We start from the raw sequence: 20,319 nt of genomic DNA, 5'->3' as shown, positions 1-20,319 counted from the left end.
TCCTCAACTCGGCCTCACCTGGACGTAGTGAATATGCTCCATCTGGGCCTCAATTGGACCTGGTGACTCTGGTCCCTACCTGGACATCATCGGGACATGGTTCCGCACATGGCCTGCAGGTTGGCCTCACCTGGACCTGGTGAGTGGGATTGCCTCCTGTGGCTAACCCATACCTGATGACTCAGGTCCCCACGTGGGCCTCTTGGACCTGGTGAATCTGGTCCTTACCTCGTCTTCTCCCAACCTGGGGACTCTGGTCATCACCTGGGCCTCACCTGGAGAAGGGGAACTGGTCCCCATCTGGGCCTCACCCAGTCCTGGTTACTTTGTTCCCCATCTGGAACTGATTGCTGTGGACTCTTTCTTGGCCTCACCTGGAACTGGTGACTCTGATCCTATCTGCACGTCCCCGAGATCTGGTGACTCTGGTCCTCATGTGGGCATCATTGGTACCTGGTGACTCAGTTCCACATCTGAGCGTAACCTGGACATGATGACTCTGGAACCTCTCTGGGCCTTACCCTGTCCTGGTGACTCTGGTCCCCATCTGGATGTCACCTTAACCAGGTGATTTTGGTACCCCTCTGAGCCTCAGCCAGATCTGGTGACTCTGGTCCTCAACTGGGCCTCACCTGGACCTAGTGAATATGCTCCATCCGGGCCTCATTTGGACCTGGTGACTCTGGTCCCTCCCTGGGCATCATCGGGACATGGTTCCACTGCATGGCCTGCAGGTTGGCATCACCTGGACCTGGTAACTCTGGTTCCTACATGGGCATCATCGGGACATGGTTCCTCTGCATGGCGCGAAAGATGGCCTCTCCTGGACCTGGTGAGTGTGGTTGCCACCTGTGCCTCACCCGTACCTGGGGACACAGGTCCCCTCATGGGCCTCTTGGACCTGGTGTATCTGGTCCTTACCTGGTCGTCTCCCAGACCCGGGGTCTCTGGTCACCACCTGGGCCTCACCTGGACCTGGTGAATCTGGTCCCCATCTGGGCCTCACCCATTCCTGGTGACTTTGTTCGACACCTGGACCTGATTGTTGTGGTCTCCTTCTTGGCCTCACCTGGAACTGGTGACTCTTATCGTATCTGCACGTCACCCAGATCTGGTGAGTCTGGTCCTCACCTGGGCATCATTGGTACCTGGTGACTCTGTTCCTCACCTGAGCCTCACCTGGACATGATGACTCTGGAACCTCTCTGGGCCTCACCGTGACCTGGTGACTCTGGTCCCCATCTGGATGTCACCTGGTCCAGGTGATTCTCGTACCCCTCTAGGACTCAACCATATCTGGTGACTGTGATCCTCAACTGGGCCTCACCTGACCCTAGTGAATATGCTCCATCTGGGCCTCATTTGGACCTGGTGACTCTGATCCCTACCTGGGCATCATCGGGACATGGTTCCATTGCATGGCCTGCAGGTTGGCCTCACCTGGACCTGGTAACTCTGGACCCTACCTTGGCATTATCGGGACATGGTTACTCTATTCCACACTGGGAATGACCTGATCCTGGTAACTCGGGTCCTCTCTTTGGACACTTCTGTACCAGGTAACTCTGGCTCCACCTGGGCCTCACCTGTAACTGGTGACTCTGATCCTACGCATGGCCTCATCTGACCTGGTGACTGTGCTTCCCATCGGGACCTCACCTGGACCTAATGTCTCCGGTCCCACCTGGGCCTTACCAGGACATGGTGTCTCTGCTAACCACCTGGGTAGCATCAGGATATGGTTACACTGTTCACTAACAGTGACCCACCGGACCTATTAACCCTGGTCTTCACCTGGGCCACACCTGAACATGGTGACACTGGTTCCCACCTGGGTCTCACCTGGACATGGTGAGTCAGATCCCCACCTGGTCCTCACCTTTAACTAGTGATTCTCGTTTCTACATGGACATCATGTGAACCTGGTGGCTGCAGTGTTTCTAGCTTCTCATGTACCTCGTGACTCTGGTCCCCACCAGGGACTCACCGGGGCCTGGTGAGTGTGGTGTCCATGTGCAACTCACCTGGACCTGGAGATTCTGGTCTGCAACCGAGACTACACTGGATTGGTGACTGTGGTCCCTACCTGGGCTTCACCTGGATTTGGGGATTACGGTCCCCATCGGGGCCTCACCTGGCCTTGTTGACCATGGTCCCCAAGCTGGCCTCACATGGACCTTTTGCCTCTGACCCCCACCGGGGCCTCACGTGTACCTTGTAACTCTGGTCCCCACCTGGACTTCACCTGGATCTCGTGACTCTGGTCCCCACCTGGACTTCACCTGGATCTGATGACACTGGTCGCCGCCTGGACCTCACCTGGACCTGGTGACTCTGGTCCTCAGTTTGGCCTCATCTGGACCTGTTGACTCTGACCTGAAGGTTGGCCTCACCGGGACCTGCTGAGTGGGGTGGCCACCTGGGCCTCACCCATACCTGGTGAGTCAGGTCCCCACGTGGGCATCTTGGACCTGGTGAATCTGGTCCTTACCTGGTCCTCTTCCAGACCCGGGGACTCTGGTCACCACCTGGGCCTCACCTGGACCTGGTGAATCTGGTCCCCATCTGGGCCTCACCCAGTCCTGGTGACTTCGTTCCACACGTGGACCTGATTGCTGTAGACTCTTTCTTGGCCTCACCTGGAACAGGTGACTCTGATCCTATCTGCGCGTCACCCAGACCTGGTGACTCTGACCCTAACCTGGGCATCATTGGTACCTGGTGACTCTGTTCCACACCTGAGCCTCACCTGGACATGATGACTCTGGAACCTCTCTGGGCCTCTCCCTGACCTGGTGAGGCTGGTCCCCATCTGGATGTCACCTGGACCAGGTGATTCTGTACCCCGATAGTCCTCAACCAGATCTGGTGACTCTGGTCTTCACCTGGGCCTAACCTGGACCTAGGGAATATGCTCCATCTGGGCCTCATTTGAACATGGTGACTCTGGTCCATACCTGGGCATCATAGGGACATGGTTCCACAACACGGCCTGCAGGTTGGCCTCACCTGGACATGGTAAGTCCTGTCCCTACCTGGGCATCATCGGGTCACGGTTCCTCGGCATGACGTGCAGGTTGGCCTCACCTTGAACTGGTGAGAGGGTATGCCACCTGGGCCTCACCCATACATGGTGACACAGGTCCCCATGTGGGCCTTACTAAGACCTGGTGAATCTGGTCCTTACCTGATCCTCACCTGGAACTGGTAACTCTGGTCACCACCTGGGCCTCACCTGGACCTGGTGAATCTGGTACCCATCTGGGCCTCACCCAGTCCTCGTGACTATGTTCCCCACCTCGACCTGATTGCTGTGGACACTTTCTTGACCTCACCTGAAACTGGTGACCCTGAACCTATCTGCGCGTCACACAGACCTGGTGAATCTGGTCCTCACCTGGGCATGATTGGTACCTGGTGACTCTGTTCCACACCTGAGCCTCACCTGGACATGATGACTCCGGATCCCCTCTGGGCCTCACCCTGACATGGTGTCTCTGGTCCCCATCTGGATGTCATGTAGACCAGGTGAATCTGGTACCCCTCTAGGCCTCAACGAGACCTGGTGACACTGGTCCTCAAGTGGGACTCACCGGGACCTAGTGAATATGTCCTCACCTGAGCCTCATCTGGACCTGGTGTCTCTGGTTCTACCTGGGCATCATCGGGAAATGGTTACTCTATTCCCCACTGGGACTGCCCTTATCCTGGTAACTCTGGTCCGGACTTTGGCCACTTCTGTACCAGGTGACTCTGGCTCCACCTGGGCCTCACCTGTAACTGGTGACTCTGATCCTAAGCATGGCCTCACCTGACCTGGTAACTGTGGTTCCCATCGGGACCTCCCCTGGACCTCATGTCTCTGGTCCCACCTGGGCCTCACCAGGACCTGGTGTTTCTGGTACCCACCAGGGTAGCATCAGGATATGGTTACCCTGTTCACTAACAGTGACCCTGCCGGACCTATTAACTCTGGTTTTTACCTGGGCCACACCTGGAAAAGGTGACACTGGTTCCCACCTGGGTCTCACCTGGAAATGGTGAGTCGGATCCCCAGCTGGTCCTCACCTGTAACTAGTGATTCTCGTTCCCACATGGACATCATGTGGACCTGGTGGCTGCAGTGTTTCTAGCTTCTCATGTAGCTCGTGACTCTGGTCCCCACCAGGGCCTCACCGGGACCTGCTGAGTGTGGTTGCCACCGGCAACTCACCTGGACCTGGTGATTCTGGTCTGCACCTGAGACTACCCTGGATCTGGTGAATGTGGTCCCCACCTGGGCTTCACCTGGATTGGGGGACTCCACTCCCCATCTGGGCCTCACCTGGCCCTGTTGACCATGGTACTAAACTGGGCAAATTTGGACCCGGTGACTGTGTTCCACAACTGGACCTCACCTGGACCAGGTGACTCTGGTCCCCCTCTGGGTCTCACCGTGCCCTAGTGACTGTGAACCCCACTTTCGCCTGCCTTGGACCTGCTGACCCTTGATGTCACCTGCGCCTGACCTCGAACTGTTGACTCTGATTCTTTCAAGGGCCTCCCCTGGACCTGGTGATCCTGGTCCCCACCTGGGCCTCAACTGGACGTGGTGACTCTTGTCACCACCTGGGACTCACCTGGACCTGGTTACTGTGTTCCACACTTGGGCTTCAATTAGACCTGATGACCATGGTCCCCAAGCCTGGCTCACATGGACCTGTTGCCTCTGATCCCCACCGGGGCCTCACGTGTACCTGGGAACTCTGGTCCTCACCTGGGCCTCATCTGGACCTAGTGACTCTGGTCCCCACCTGGGCTTCACCTGGATCTGGTGACTCTGATACCCACCTGGACTTCACCTGGTTCTGGTGACTCTGGTCCCCACCTGGACCTCTCCTGGACCTGGTGACTCTCTTTACAACATGGACCTCACCTGGATCTGGTAACTCTGGTCCTCAGTTTGGCCTCACCTGGACCTGGTGTCTCTCGTCGCCACTTTGACCTAACTCAGAACTGCTGAATCTTGCCCCACCTAGGCCGCACGCATACCTGGTGACTCTTGTCCCCAGCTATGCCTGAATTCGACCTGATGAATCTGGTCCTCACGTGGGCCTCACAAGGACTTCGGACTCAGCTGCATAGAGTGGCTCTGGTTCCCACAAGTGGCTCACCTGATACTGCTGACTGTGGTCTTATTCTATGCCTCACCAGGACCTAGTGATTCTGTTCCCCATCTGGGCCTGCATGGCCCTAGTGACTCAGGTCCTCACCCAGGCATCATTGGGACCTGGATACTCTATTCCACACCTGGGCATCAATTTGACCAGGGACTTCTGGTCCCATTCTGGGCCTCAAACTAAACTGGTTACTCTGGGTCCCCCTCTGGGCCTCACCCTTACCTGGTGACTCTGGTCACACCTTTGGGCTTCACTTGGGCTTGGTGAATCTTGTCCTTAGCTGGTCTGCACCTGGATGTCGTGACTGTTCGCCACCTGCTCCTCACCTGGACTTGGTGAATCCTGTTGCCACCTGCGCCTCACCAGGGCCTTGTGACTCTGGTCCCACCTGGACCTCACCTGGATCTGGTGGCTCTGGTTCCCATATGGGGGTCTCCTGGACCTGGTTCCTGTGGTCTCCATCTGGCCTCACCTGAAACACAATGACTCTGATCCATATTTGAACCTCTACTGGACCTGTTGACTCTGGTCCTTACCTGGGAATCTTTGGGAGCTGGATACTCTCTTATATAACTGGGCCTCACCTGGACCTGGTGACTTTGGTCCCACCTGGCCCTCACCGGGACGAGGTGACTCGTTCCCACAGGGACCTCACCTGGACCTGGTGACTCAGGTCCTCATATGGGCATCATGGGACCTGGTTTCTCAGTTCCCCAACGGGCCTCACCTGTACCTAGTGATTCTCTTCCCCCTCTGGGCCTCACCCTGATGTGGTGACTCTGGTCCCCACCTGGATATCACCAGAACCGGGTTACTATGTACCCCCTCTGGGACTCACCCAGACCTGGGGACATTGGTCCTCTACTGGGCCTCAACAGGACCTGGTGAATCTACTCCTCACTTAGGCCTCATCTGGACCTTGTGACTTTTCCCACCTGGCATCAATGGGACATGGTTACTCTCTTCCCCACCTGCGCCTCACCTGGACATGATAACTTTGCTCCACACTTTGGCCTCAACTGGTCCTGATGTCTCTGGCTCCCCACCTAGGCCTCAATCTGGACCTGGTGACTGTGGTCCCCACCTGGGTCTCACCTGGACCTGGTGACTCTCGTTCCCACATGAATCACACCTGGACCTGGTGACTGTGGTGTTCTTGTAGACTCACTTTTACCTTGTGTCTCCGGTCCCCACTAAGGTCTTACCTGTATCTGGTGACTCTGGCCTGCAGGTTGGCCTCACCTGGACCTGGTGAGTGGGGTTGCCACCGGGGCCTCACCCATACCTGGTGACTCAAGTCCCCACAGCGGCCTCTTGGACATGGTGAATATTCTCCTTACCTGGTCCTCCCCCAGACCGGGGACTCTGGTCACCACCTGGGCCTCACCTGGACCTGGTGAATCTGTTCCCCAACTGGGCCACACCCACTCCTGGTTACTTTGTTCCCCACCTGGACCTGATTGCTGTGGACTCTTTCTTGGCCTCACCTGGAACTGGTGACTCTGATCCTATCTGGGCGTCACCCAGACCTGGTGACTCTGGTCCTCACCTGGGCATCCTTGGTACCTGGTGACTCTGTTCCACACCAGAGCCTCACCTGAACATGATTACCCTTGAACCTCTCTGGCCCTCACCCTGACCTGGTGACTCTGGTCCCCATCTGGATGTCACCTGGACCAGGTGATTCTGGTATCCTTCTAAGCCTCAACAAGATCTGGTAACTATGGTCCTCAACTGGGCCTCAACTGGACCTAGTGAATATGCTCCATCTGGGCCTCACCTGGACCTGGTAACTCTGGACCCTACCTGGGCATCATTGGACACGGTTCCGCTGCATGGCCTGCAGGTTGGCCTCACCTGGACCTGGTGAGTGGGGTTGCCACCTGTGCCTCACCCATACCTGGTGACACAGGCCCCACGTGGTCCTCACTTGGACCTAGTGAATCTGGTCCTTACCTGGTCCTCACCCGGAACTAGTAACTCTGGTCACCACCGGGGAATCATCTGGACCTGGTGAATCTGGTCCCCATTGGGCCTCACCCAGTCCAGGTGACTTTGTTCCCCACATGGACCTGATTGCTGTGGACTCCTTCTTGTCCTCACCTGGAACTGGTGACTCTGATCCTAACTGGGCCTCAACAGATATGGTGACTGTGGTCCTCACCTGTGGACCATTATGACCTGGATACTCTGTTCCACACCTGAGCCTCACCTGTACATGATGACTCTGGATCCCCTCTGGGCCTCACCCTGACATGGTGATTCTGGTCCCCATCTGGATGTCACCCAGAGCAGGTGAATCTAGTACCCCTCTAGGCCTCAACTAGGCTTGGGGATTCTGGTCCTCAGGTGCGCCTCACCGAGACCTAGAGAATATGCTCCCCACCTGCTCCTCATCTGGACCTGGTGACTCTGGTACGACCTGGGCATCATCGGGACATGGTTACTCTATGCCCCTCTGGGACTGACCTGATCCTGGTAACTCTGGTCCTGACTTTGGAGTCTTCTCTACCAGGTGACTCTGGCTCCACCTGGGCCACACCAGTAACTGGTGACTCTGATCCTAAGCATGGCCTCACCAGACCTGGTGACTGTGGTTCCCATCGTTACCTCACCTGTTCCTCATATCTCTGGTCCCACCTGGGCCTCATCAGGACCTTGTGTCTCTGGTACCCACCAGGGTAGCATCAGGATATGGTTACACTGTTCACTAACAGTGACCCAGCCGGACCTATTAACTCTGGTCTTCAACTGGGCCACACCTGGACATGGTGACACTGGTACCCACTTGGGTCTGACCTGAACATGGTGAGTCGGATCCCCACCTGGTCCTCAACTGTAACTGGTGATTCTCGTTCCCACATGGACATCCTGTGGACCTGGTGGCTGCAGTGTTTCTAGCTTCTCATGTACCTCGTGACTCTGGACCGCACCAGGGCCTCACCGGGACCTGGTGAGTGTGCTTGCCACCTGCACCTCACCTGGACTTGGTGATTCTGGTCTGCACCTGAGACTACCCTGGATCTGGTGACTGTGGTCCCCACCTGGTCTTCACCTGGATTTGGGGACTCCTGTCCCCATCTGTGCCTCACCTGTCCCTGTTGACCATGGTCCTCAACTGGGCACAATTGAGGCCCAGTGACTCTGTTCCACAAATGGACCTCAGCTGGACCAGGTGACTCTGGTCCCCCTCTGGGTCTCACCGTGCCCTAATGACTGTGAACCCCACTTTGGCCTGACTTGGACCTGCTGACCCTGGTTGCCACCTGCGCTTGACTTCGACCTGTTGACTCTGGTTCTTTCTTTTTTCTTTTTTTTTTTAAATTTATTTTTTATTATTGGTGTTCTCTTTACTAACATACAGAATAACCCCCAGTGCCCGTCACCCATTCACTCCCACCCCCTGCCCTCTTCCCCTTCTACCACCCCTAGTTCGTTTCCCAGAGTTAGCAGTCTTTACGTTCTGTGTCCCTTTCTGATATTTCCCACACATTTCTTCCCCCTTCCCTTATATTCCCTTTCACTATTATTTGTATTCCCCAAATGAATGAGAACATATAATGTTTGTCTTTCTCCGACTGGCTTACTTCACTCAGCATAATACCCTCCAGTACCATCCACGTTGAAGCAAATGGTGGGTATTTGTCATTTCTAATAGCTGAGTAATATTCCATTGTATACATAAACCACATCTTCTTTATCCATTCATCTTTCGTTGGACACCAAGGCTCCTTCCACAGTTTGGCTATCGTGGCCATTGCTGCTATAAACATCGGGGTGCAGGTGTCCCGGCGTTTCATTGCATTTGTCTCTTTGGGGACAATCCCCAACAGTGCAATTGCTGGGTCGTAGGGCAGGTATATTTTTAACTGTTTGAGGAACCTCCACACAGTTTTCCAGAGTGGCTGCACCAGTTCACATTCCTACCAACAGTGTATGAGGATTCCCTTTTCTCCGCATCCTCTCCAATATTGGTTGTTTCCTGTCTTGTTAATTTTCCCCATTCTCACTGGTGTGAGGTGGTATCTCATTGTGGTTTTGATTTGTATTTCCCTGATGGCAAGTGATGCAGAGCATTTTCTCATGTGCATGTTGGCCATGTCTATGTCTTCCTCTGTGAGATTTCTGTTCATGTCTTTTGCCCATTTCATGATTGGATTGTTTGTTTCTTTGGTGTTGAGTTTGATAAGTTCTTTATAGATCTTGGAAACTAGTCCTTTATCTGATATGTCATTTGCAAATATCTTCTCCCATTCAGTAGGTTGTCTTTGAGTTTTGTTGACTGTAATCTTTGCTGTGCAAAAGCTTCTTATCTTGATGAAGTCCCAATAGTTCATTTTTGCTTTTGTTTCTTTTGCCTTCGTGGATGTATCTTGCAAGAAGTTACTATGGCCGAGTTCAAAAAGGGTGTTGCCTGTGTTCTTCTCTAGGATTTTGATGGAATCTTGTCTCACATTTAGATCTTTCATCCATTTTGAGTTTATCTTTGTGTATGGTGAAAGAGAGTGGTCTAGTTTCATTCTTCTGCATGTGGATGTCCAAATTTCCCAGCACCATTTATTGAAGAGACTGTCTTTCTTCCAATGGATAGTCTTTCCACCTTTATCGAATGTTAGTTGCCCATAAAGTTCAGGGTCCACTTCTGGATTCTCTATTCTGTTTCACTGATCTATGTGTCTGTTTTTGTGCCAGTAGACTCTAGTTCTTTCAAGGGCCTCAACTGTACCTGGTGAACCTGGTCCCCACCTGGGACTCACCAGGACGTGGTGACTCTTTTCACCACCGGGGACTCACCTGGACGTGCTTACTGTGTTACATATCAGGGCCTCAAGTAGACCTGGACCTCACCTGGATCTGGTGGCTCTGGTTCCCATATGGGGCTCTCCTGGACCTGTTTCCTGTGGTCTCCATCAGGCATCACCTGGAACAAATGACTCTGGTCCATATTTGGGCCTCTCCTGGACTGTTGACTCTGGTCCTTACCCGGGCATCATTGCGACCTGGATACACTCATATATACCTGGGCCTCACCTGGATCTGGTGACTGTGGTCCCACTTGGGCCTCACCTGGACGAGGTGACTGGTTCCCACAGGGACCTCACCTGGACCTGCTGACTCAGGTCCTCATATGGGCATCATGGGACCTGGTTTCAGTTCCACATCGGGGCCTCACCTGGAGCTAGTGATTCTCGTCCCCCTCTGGGCCTCACCCTGACGTGGTGACTCTGGTCCCTACCTGGACTTCACCTGGATCTGGTGACTCTGGTACACACCTGGACCTCTCCTCGACCTGGTGACTCTCTTTCCAACATGAATCTCACCTGGATCTGGTGACTCTCTTTCCAACATGGACATCACCTGGATCTGGTGACTCTGGTCCTCAGTTTGGCCACACCTGAACCTGGTGTCTCTCGTCCCCACTTTGACCTAACGCAGAACTGCTGAATCTTGCCCCACCTAGGCCGCACCCAGACCTGGTGACTCTTGACCCCAGCTATGCCTCAATTCGACCTCATGAATCTGGTTCTTACGTGGGCCTCACATGGACCTGGGACTCAACTGGATAGAGTGGCTCTGGTTCCCACAAGGGGATCACCTGATACTGCTGACTGTGGTCTTATTCTATGCCTCACCAGGACCAAGTGATTCTGTTCCCCATCTGGGCCTGCATGGCCCTAGTGACTCTGGTCCTCACCCAGGCATCATTGGGACCTGGATACTCTTTTCCACGCCTGGTCCTCACACTGACCAGGGACCTCTGGTCCCATTCTGTGCCTGAAACTGAACTGGTTACTCTTGTTCCCCCTCTGGGTCTCACCCTTACTTAGTGACTCTGGTCAACCCTTGGGCTTCACTTGGGCATGGTGAATCTGGTCCTTACCTGGTCCTCTCCCAGACCCGGGGACTCTGGTCAACACCTGGGCCTCACCTGGACATGATGACGCTGGATCCACTCTGGGGCTCACCCTGACCTGGTGACTCTGGTCCCCATCTAGATGTCACCTGCACCAGGTGATTCTGGTACCCCTCTAGGCCTCAACAAGATCTGGTGACTCTTGTCCTCAACTGGGCCTCACCTGGACCTAGTGAATATGCTCCATCTGGGCCTCATTTGGACCTGGTGACTCTGGTCACTACCTGGGCAACATCGGGCATGATTCCACTGCATGGCCTGCAGGTTGGACTCACCTAGACCTGGAAACTCTGGACCCTCCCTGGTCATCATCGGGACATGGTTCTTCTGCATGGCCTGCACGTATGCCTCACCTGGCACTGGTGAGTGGGTTTTCCACCTGGGCCTCACCCATACCTGGTGACACAGGTCCCGACGTGGGCCTCACTTGGACCTGGTGAATCTTGTCCTTACCTGGTCCTCACCGGAACTGGTAACTCTGGTCACCACGTGGGAATCACCTGGACCAGTGAATCTGGTCCCCATCTGGGCCTCACCCAGTCCTGCTGACTTTGTTCCCCACCTGGACCTGATTGCTGTGGACGCTTACTTGTCCTCACCTGGAATTGGTTACTCTGATCCTATCTGCGCGTCACCCAGATCTGGTGACTCTGGTCCTCACCTGGGCATCATTGGTACCTGGTGACTCTGTTCCACACCTAAGCCTCACCTGGACATGATGACTCTGGAACCTATCTGGGCCTCACTCTGACCTGGAGACTCTGGTTCCCATCTCGATGTCACCTGGACCAGGTGATACTGGTACCCCTCTAGGCCTCAACCAGATCTGGTTACCCTTGTCCTCAAATGGGCCTCACCTGGACCTAGTGAATATGCTCCATCTGGGCCTCGTTTGAACCTGGTGACTTTGGTCCCTACCTGGGCATCATCGGGACATGGTTCCACTGCATGGCCTGCAGGTTGGCCTCACCTGGACCTGGTAAATCTAGTCCCTACCTGGGCATCATCGGGACATGGTTCCTCTGCATGGCCTGTAGGTTGGCCTCACCTGGACCTGGGGAGTGGGGTTGCCACCTGGGCCTCACATATGCATAGTGACATAGGTCCCCACGTTGGCCTCACTTGGACCTGGTGAATCTTGCCCTTTCCTGATCCTCACCCAGAATTGGTAACTCTGGTCAAAACCTGGGAATCACCTGGACCTGGTGAATCTGTTCCCCATCTGGGTCTAACCCAGTCCTTCTGACTTTGTTCCCCACCTGGATCTGATTGCTGTGGACTCCTTCTTGGCCTCACCTGGAACTGGTGACTCTGATCCTAACTGGGCCTCACCCAGATCTGGTGACTCTGGTCCTCACCTGTGGACCATTATGACCTGGATACTCTGTTCCACACCTGAGACTCACCTGGACATGATGACTCTGGATCTACTCTGGGCCTCACCCTGACATGGTGACTCTGGTCCCCATCTGGATGTCACCTAGACCAGGTGAATCTGGTACCCCTCTAGGCCTCAACAAGACCTGGTGACTCTGGTCCTCAACTGGGCCTCACCGGGACTTCGTGAATATGCTCCCCACCTGCGCCTCATCTCGACCTGTTGACTCTGGTTCTACCTGGGCATCATCGGGACATGGTTACACTATTCCCCACTGGGACTGACCTGATCCTGGTAACTCTGGTCCTGACTTTGGCCTCTTCTGTACCAGGTGACTCTGGCTCCACATGGGCCGCACCTGTAACTGGTGACTCTGATCCTAAGCATGGCCTCACCTGACCTGGTGACTGTGGTTCCCATCGGGAACTACACTGGACCTCATTTCTCCGGTCCCACCTGGGCCTCACCTGGACCTGGTGTCTCTGGTACCTCCCTGGGTAGCATCAGCATATGGTTACACTGTTCACTAACAGTGACCCAGCCAGACCTATTAACTCTGGTCTTCACCTGGGCCACACCTGGACATGGTGACACTGGTTCCCACCTGGGTCTCACCAGGACATGGTGAGTCGGATCCCCACCTGGTCCTCACCTGTAACTGGTGATTCTCATTCCCACATGGTCATCATGTGGACCTGGTGGCTGCAGTGTTTCTAGCTTCTCATGTACCTCGTGACTCTGGTCCCCACCATGGCCTCACCGGGACCTGGTGAGTGTGGTTGCCACCTGCATCTCAAGTGAAACTGGTCATTATGGTCTGCACCTGAGACTACCCTGGATCTGGTGACTGTGGTCCCCACCTGGGCTTCACCTGCTTTGGGGACTCCGGTCTCCATCTCGGCCTAACATGGCCATGTTGACCATGGTCCTCAACTGGGCAAAATTGGGACCCGGTGACTGTGTTCCACAACTGGACCTCACCTGGACGAGGTGATTCTGGTCCTCAGTTTGGCCTCACCTGGACCTTGTGTCTCTCGTCCCCACTTTGACCTAACTCAGAACTGCTGAATCTTGCCCCACCTAGGCCGCACCAAGACCTGGTGACACTTGTCCCCAGCTATGCCTCAATTCGACCTGATGAATCTGGTCCTCATGTGGGCCTCACATGGACCTGGGACTCAGCTGGATACAGTGGCTCTGGTTCCCACAAGGGGCTCAACTGATACTGGTGACTGTGGTCTTATTCTATGCCTCACCAGGACCTAGTGATTCTGTTCCCCATCTGGCCCTGCATGGCCCTAGTGACTCTGGTCCTCACCCAGACATCATTGGGACCTGGATAGTCTATACCACACCTGGGCCTCACTTTGACCAGGGACCTCTGGTCCCATTCTGGGCCTCAAACTAAACTGGTTACTCTGGTTCACCCTCTGGGCCTCACCCTTACCTGGTGACTCTGGTCACCCCTTGGGCTTCACTTGGGCCTGGTGAATCTGGTCCTTAGCTGGTCCGCACTTGGATCTGGTGACTGGTCGCCACCTGGGCCTCACCTGGACTTGGTGAATCCTGTTGCCACCTGCACCTCACCTGGACCTTGTGACTGTGGTCACACCTGGACCTCACCTGGATCTGGTGGCTCTGGTTCCCATATGGGGCTCTCCTGGACCTGGTTCCTTTGGTCTCCATATGGCCTCACCTGGAACACAATGACTCTGATAAATATTTAGGCCTCTCATGGACCTGTTGACTCTGGTCCTTACCTAGGCATCATTGGGACCTGGATACTCACTTATATAACTGGGCTGCACCTGGACCTGGTGACTGTGGTCCCACGTAGGCCTCACCTGGACGAGGTGACTGGTTCCCACAGGGACTTCACCTGGACCTGGTGACTCAGGTCCTCATATGGAGATCTTGGGACCTGGTTTCTCAGTTCCACATCGGGGCCTCACCTGGACCTAGTGATTCTCGTCCCCCTCTGGGCCTCACCCTGACGTGCTGACTCTGGTCCCCCCCTGGATATCACCAGAACCGGGTGACTCTGGTCCCCCTCTGGGACTCACCCGGAACTGGGGTCACTTGTCCTCAACTCGGCCTCAAAAGGACCTGGTGAATCTACTCCTCACTTAGGCCTCGTCTGGACCTTGTGACTCTTTTCCCACCTGGCAACAATGGGACATGGTTACTCTGTTCCGCACCTGGGCCTCACATGGACATGATAACTTTGCTCCGCACTTTGGCCTGAACTGGTCCCGATGACCCTGGTCCCCCAACCGAGGCCTCAATCTGGACCTGGAGACTGTCGTCCCCACCTGGGTCTCACCTGGATCTGGTGACTCTCGTTCCCACATGAACCACACCTGGACCTGGTGACAGTGGTCTACTTGTAGACTCACATTTACCTGGTGACTCCGGTCCCCACTAGTGTCTCACCTTGATCTGGTGACTCTGGCCTGCAGGTTGGCCTCACTTGGACCTGGTGAGTGGGGTTGCCACCTGGGCCTCACCCAAACCTGGTGACTCAGGTCCCCACGTGGGCCTCTTTGATCTGTTAATCTGGTCCTTACCTGGTCCTCTCCCAGACCCGGGGACTCTGGTCACCACCTGGGCCTCACCTGGACCTGGTGAATCTGGTCCCCATCTGGGCCTCACCCATTCCTGGTGACTTTGTTCGCCACCTGGACCTGATTGTTGTCGTCTCCTTCTTAGCCTCACCTGGAACTGGTGACTCTTATCGTATCTGCACGTCACCCAGATCTGGTGAGTCTGGTCCTCTCCTGGGCATCATTGGTACCTGGTGACTCTGTTCCACACCTGAGCCTCACCTGGACATGATGACTCTGGAACCTTTCTGGGCCTCACCCAGACATGGTGACTCTGGTCCTCATCTGGAGGTCACCTGGACCAGGTGTTTCTGGTATCCCTCTAGGACTCAACCATATCTGGTGACTATGATCCTCAACTGGGCCTCACCTGCACCTAGTGAATATGCTCCATCTGGGCCTCATTTGGACCTGGTGACTCTGATCCCTACCTGGGCATCATCGGGACATGGTTCCATTGCATGGCCTGCAGGTTGGCCTCACCTTGACCTGGTAACTCTGGACCCTACCTTGGCATTATCGGGACATGTTTACTCTATTCCACACTGGGAATGACCTGATCCTGGTAACTCGGGTCCTCTCTTTGGACTCTTCTGTACCAGGTAACTCTGGCTCCACCTGGGCCTCACCTGTAACTGGTGACTCTGATCCTACGCATGGCCTCATCTGACCTGGTGACTGTGCTTCCCATCGGGACCTCACCTAACCTCATGACTCCGGTCCCACCTGGGCCTTACCAGGACATGGTGTCTCTGCTAACCACCTGGGTAGCATCAGGATATGGTTATACTGTTCACTAACAGTGACCCACCGGACCTATTAACCCTGGTCTTCACCTGGGCCACACCTGAACATGGTGACACTGGTCCCCACCTGGGTCTCACCTGGACATGGTGAGTCAGATCCCCACCTGGGCCTCACCTGTAACTGGTGTTTCTCGTTTCCACATGGACATCATGTGAACCTGGTGGCTGCAGTGTTTCTAGCTTCTCATGTACCTCGTGACTCTGGTCCCCACCAGGGCCTCACCGGGACCTGGTGAGTGTGGTGGCCATGTGCACCTCACCTGGACCTGGTGATTCTGGTCTGCACCCGAGACTACACTAGATTGGTGACTGTGGTCCCTACCTGGGCTTCACCTGGATTTGGGGATTACGGTCCCCATCTGGGCCTCACCTGGCCTTGTTGACCATGGTCCTCAAATGGCCAAAATTGGGATCCCGTGACTGTGTTCCACAACTGGATCTCACCTGGACCAGGTGACTCTGGTCCCCCTCTGGGTCTCACCGTGCCCTAGTTACTGTGAACCCCACTTTGGCCTGACTTGGACCTGCTGACCCTGGTTGCCGCCTCCGCCTGACCTCGAAATGTTGACTCTGGTACTTTCAAGGGCCTCCCTGTATCTGGTGATCCTGGTCCCCACCAGCCCACACATGGACGTGGTGACTCTTGTCACCACCGGGGACTCACCTGGACCTGGTTACTGTGTTCCACACCTGGGCCTCAAGTAGACCTGTTGACCATGGTACCCAAGCTGGCCTCACATGGCCTGTTGCCTCTGATACCCACCGGGGCCTCACGTGTACCTAGTATCTCTGGTCCTCACCTGGGCCTAATCTGGACCTAGTGACTCTGTGCCCACCTGGGATTCACCTGGATCTGTTGACTCTGGTCCGCACCTGGACTTCACATGGATCTGGTGACTCTGGTCCCCACATGGACCTCTCCTGTACCTGGTGACTCTCTTTCCAACATGGACCTCACCTGGATCTGGTGACTCTGGTCCTCAGTTTGGCCTCACCTGGACCTGGTGTCTCTCGTCCTCACTTTGACCTAACTCAGAAATGCTGAATCTTGCCCCAAATAGGCCGCACCCAGACCTGGTGACTCTTGTCCCCAGCTATGCCTCAATTCGACCTGATGAATCTGGCCCTCACGTGGGCCTCACATGGACCTGAGACTCAGCTGGATAGAGTGGCTCTGGTTCCCAAAAGGGGTTCACCTGAGACTGGTGACTGTGGTCTTATCCTATGCCTCACCAGGACCTAGTGATTCTATTCGCCATCTGGGCCTGCATGGCCCTAGTGACTCTGGTCCTCACCCAGGAAACATTGGGAACTGGATACTCTATTCCACACCTGGGCCTCACTTTGACCAGGGACCTCTGGTCCCATTCTGGGCCTCAAACTAAACTGGTTACTCTGGTTCCCCCTCGGGGCCTCACCCTTACGTGGTGACTCTGGTCACCCATTGGTCTTCACAAGGACCTGGTGTATCTGGTCCTTAGCTGGTCCGCACCTGTATGTGGTGACTGGTCACCACCTGGGCCACACCTGGAGTTGGTGAATCCTGTTGCCACCTGCGCCTCACCTGGACCTTGTGACTGTGGTCCCACCTGGACCTCACCTGGATCTGGTGGCTCTGGTTCCCATATGGGGCTCTCCTGGACCTGGTTCCTGTGGTCTCCATCTGGCCTCACCTGGAACACAATGACTCTCATCCATATTAGGGCCTCTCCTTTACCTGTTGACTCTGGTCCTTACCTGGGCATCATTGGGACCTGGATACTCTCTTATATACCTGGGCCTCACATGGACCTGTTGACTGTGGTCCCACCTGGTCCTCACCAGGACGAGGTGACTGGTTCCCACAGGGACCTCACCTGGACCTGGTGACTCAGGTCCTCATTTGGGCATTATGGGACCTTTGTTCTCAGTTCCACATCGGGGCCTCACCTGGACCTAGTGATTCTCGTCCCGCTCTGGGCCTCACGCTGACGTGGTGAGTCTTGTCCCCACCTGGATATCACCAGAACCGGGTGACTCTGGTCCCCCTCTGGGACTCACCCAGAGCTGGGGACACTGGTGCTCAACTGGGCCTCAACAGGACCTGGTGAATCTATTCCTCACTTAGGCCTCATCTGTACCTTGTGACTCTTTTCCCACCTGGCATCAATGGGACATGGTTACTCTGTTCCCCACCTAGACATCACCTGGACATGATAACTTTGCTCCACAGTTTGGCCTCAACTTGTCCTGATGAATCTGTTCCCCCCACCTAGGCCTCAATCTGGACCTGGTGACTATGGTCCTCGCCTGGGCATCATTGGTACCTGGTGACTCTGTTCCACACCTGAGCCTCACCTGGACATGATGACTCTGGATCCCTCTGGGCCTCAGCCTGACATGGTGACTCTGGTGCCCATCTGGATGTCACCTAGACCAGGTGAATCTGTTACCCCTCTAGGGCTCAAATAGACCTGGTGACACTGGTCTTCAACTGGGTGTCACCGAGACCTAGTGAATATGCTCCCCACCTTCGCCTCATCTGGACCTGGTGACGCAGGGTCTACCTGGGCATCATCGGGACATGGTTACTCTGTTCCCCACTGGGACTGACCTGATCCTGGTAACTCTGGTCCTGACTTTGGCCTCTTCTGTACAAGGTGACTCTGGCTCCACCTGGGCCTCACCTGTAACTGGTGACTCTGATCCAAAGCATGGCCTCTCCTGACCTTATGACTGTGGTTCCCTTCGGGACCTCACCTGGACCTCATGTCTCTGGTCCCACCTGGGCCTCACCAGGACCTGGTGTCTCTGGTACCCACCTGGGTAGCATCAGGATATGGTTACACTGTTCACTAACAGTGACCCAGCCGGACCTATTAACTCTGGTCTTCACCTGGGCCACACCTGGACATTTTGACACTCGTTCCCAACGGGTCTCACCTGGAAATGGTGAGTCAGATACCCACCTGGTCCTAACCTATAACTGTTGCTTCTCATTCCCACATGGACATCATGTGGACCTGGTGGCTGTGGTGTTTCTAGTTTGTCATGTACCTTGTGACACTGGTCCCCACCAGGGCCTCACCGTGACCTGGTGAGTGTGGTTGCCACCTGCACCTCACCTGGACCTGGTGATTCAGGTCTGCACCTGAGACTACCCTGGATCTGGTGACTGTGGTCCCCACCTGTGCTTCACCTGGATTTGGGGACTCTGGTCCCCATCTGAGCCTCACCTGGACCTGTTGACCATGGTCCTCAACTGCGCAAAATTGGGACCCTGTGACTGTTCCACAACTGGACCTCACCTGGACCACGTGACGCTGGTGCCCCTATGGGTATCACCATGCCCTAGTGACTGTGAACCCCACTTTCCCTTGACTTAGAACTGCTGACCCTGGTTGAAACTTGCGCCTGACCTCGAACTGTTGACTCTGGTACTTTCAAGGGCCTCCCCTGTACCTAGTGATCCTGGTCCGAACCTGGGCCTCACCTGGACGTGGTGACTCTTGTCACCATGGGGACTCACCTGGACCTGCTTACTGTGTTCCACACCTGGGCCTCAAGTAGACCTGTTGACCATGGTCCCCAAGCCGGCCTCACATGGACCTGTTGCCTCTGATCCCCACCGGGTCCTCACGTGTACCTTGTAACTCTGGTCCTCACCTGGGCCTCATCTGGACCTAGAGACTCTGGTCCCCACCTGGGCTTCACCTGGATCTGGAGACTCTGGTCACCATCTGGACTTCACCTGGATCTGGTGACTCTGGTCCCAATCTGGACCTCACCTGGACTTGGTGTCTCTCTTGCCCACTTTGACCTAACTCAGAACTGCTGAATCTTGCCCCACCTATTACGCACCCAGACCTGGTGACTCTTGTCCCTAGCTATTCATCAATTCGACCTGATGAATCTGGTCTTCACGTGGACCACACATGTACCTGGGACTCAGCTGGAAAGAGTGGCTCTGGTTCCCAAAAGGGGCTCACCTGATACTGCTGACTGTGGTCTTACTCTATGCCTCACCAGGACCTAGTGCTTCTGTTCCCCATCTGGGGCTGCATGGCCATAGTGACTCTGGTCCTCACTCAGGCATCATTGGTACCTGGATACTCTATTCCACACCTGGGCCTCACTTTGAACAGGGACCGCTGGTCCCATTCTGGGCCTCAAACTAAACTGGTTACTCTGGTTCCCCCTCTGAACCTCACCCTTACCTGGTGACTCTGGTCACCCCTTGGGCTTCACCTGGGCCTCTTGAATCTGATCCTTAGCAGGTCCGCACCTGGATGGTGACTGGTCGCCACCTGGGCCTCACCTGGACTTGGTAAATCCTGTTGCCCCGTGCGCCTCACCTGGTCCTTGTAACTGTGGTCCCACCTGGACCTCACCTGGATCTGGTTGCTTGGTTCCCATATGGTGCTCCCCTAGATCTGGTTCCTGTGGTTCCATCTGGCCTCACCTGGAACACAATGAATCT

Source organism: Canis aureus, chromosome 31, assembly GCF_053574225.1.
Source record: "Canis aureus isolate CA01 chromosome 31, VMU_Caureus_v.1.0, whole genome shotgun sequence".
NCBI lineage: Eukaryota > Metazoa > Chordata > Mammalia > Carnivora > Canidae > Canis > Canis aureus.
Note: the sequence above shows the minus strand (reverse complement) of the source record.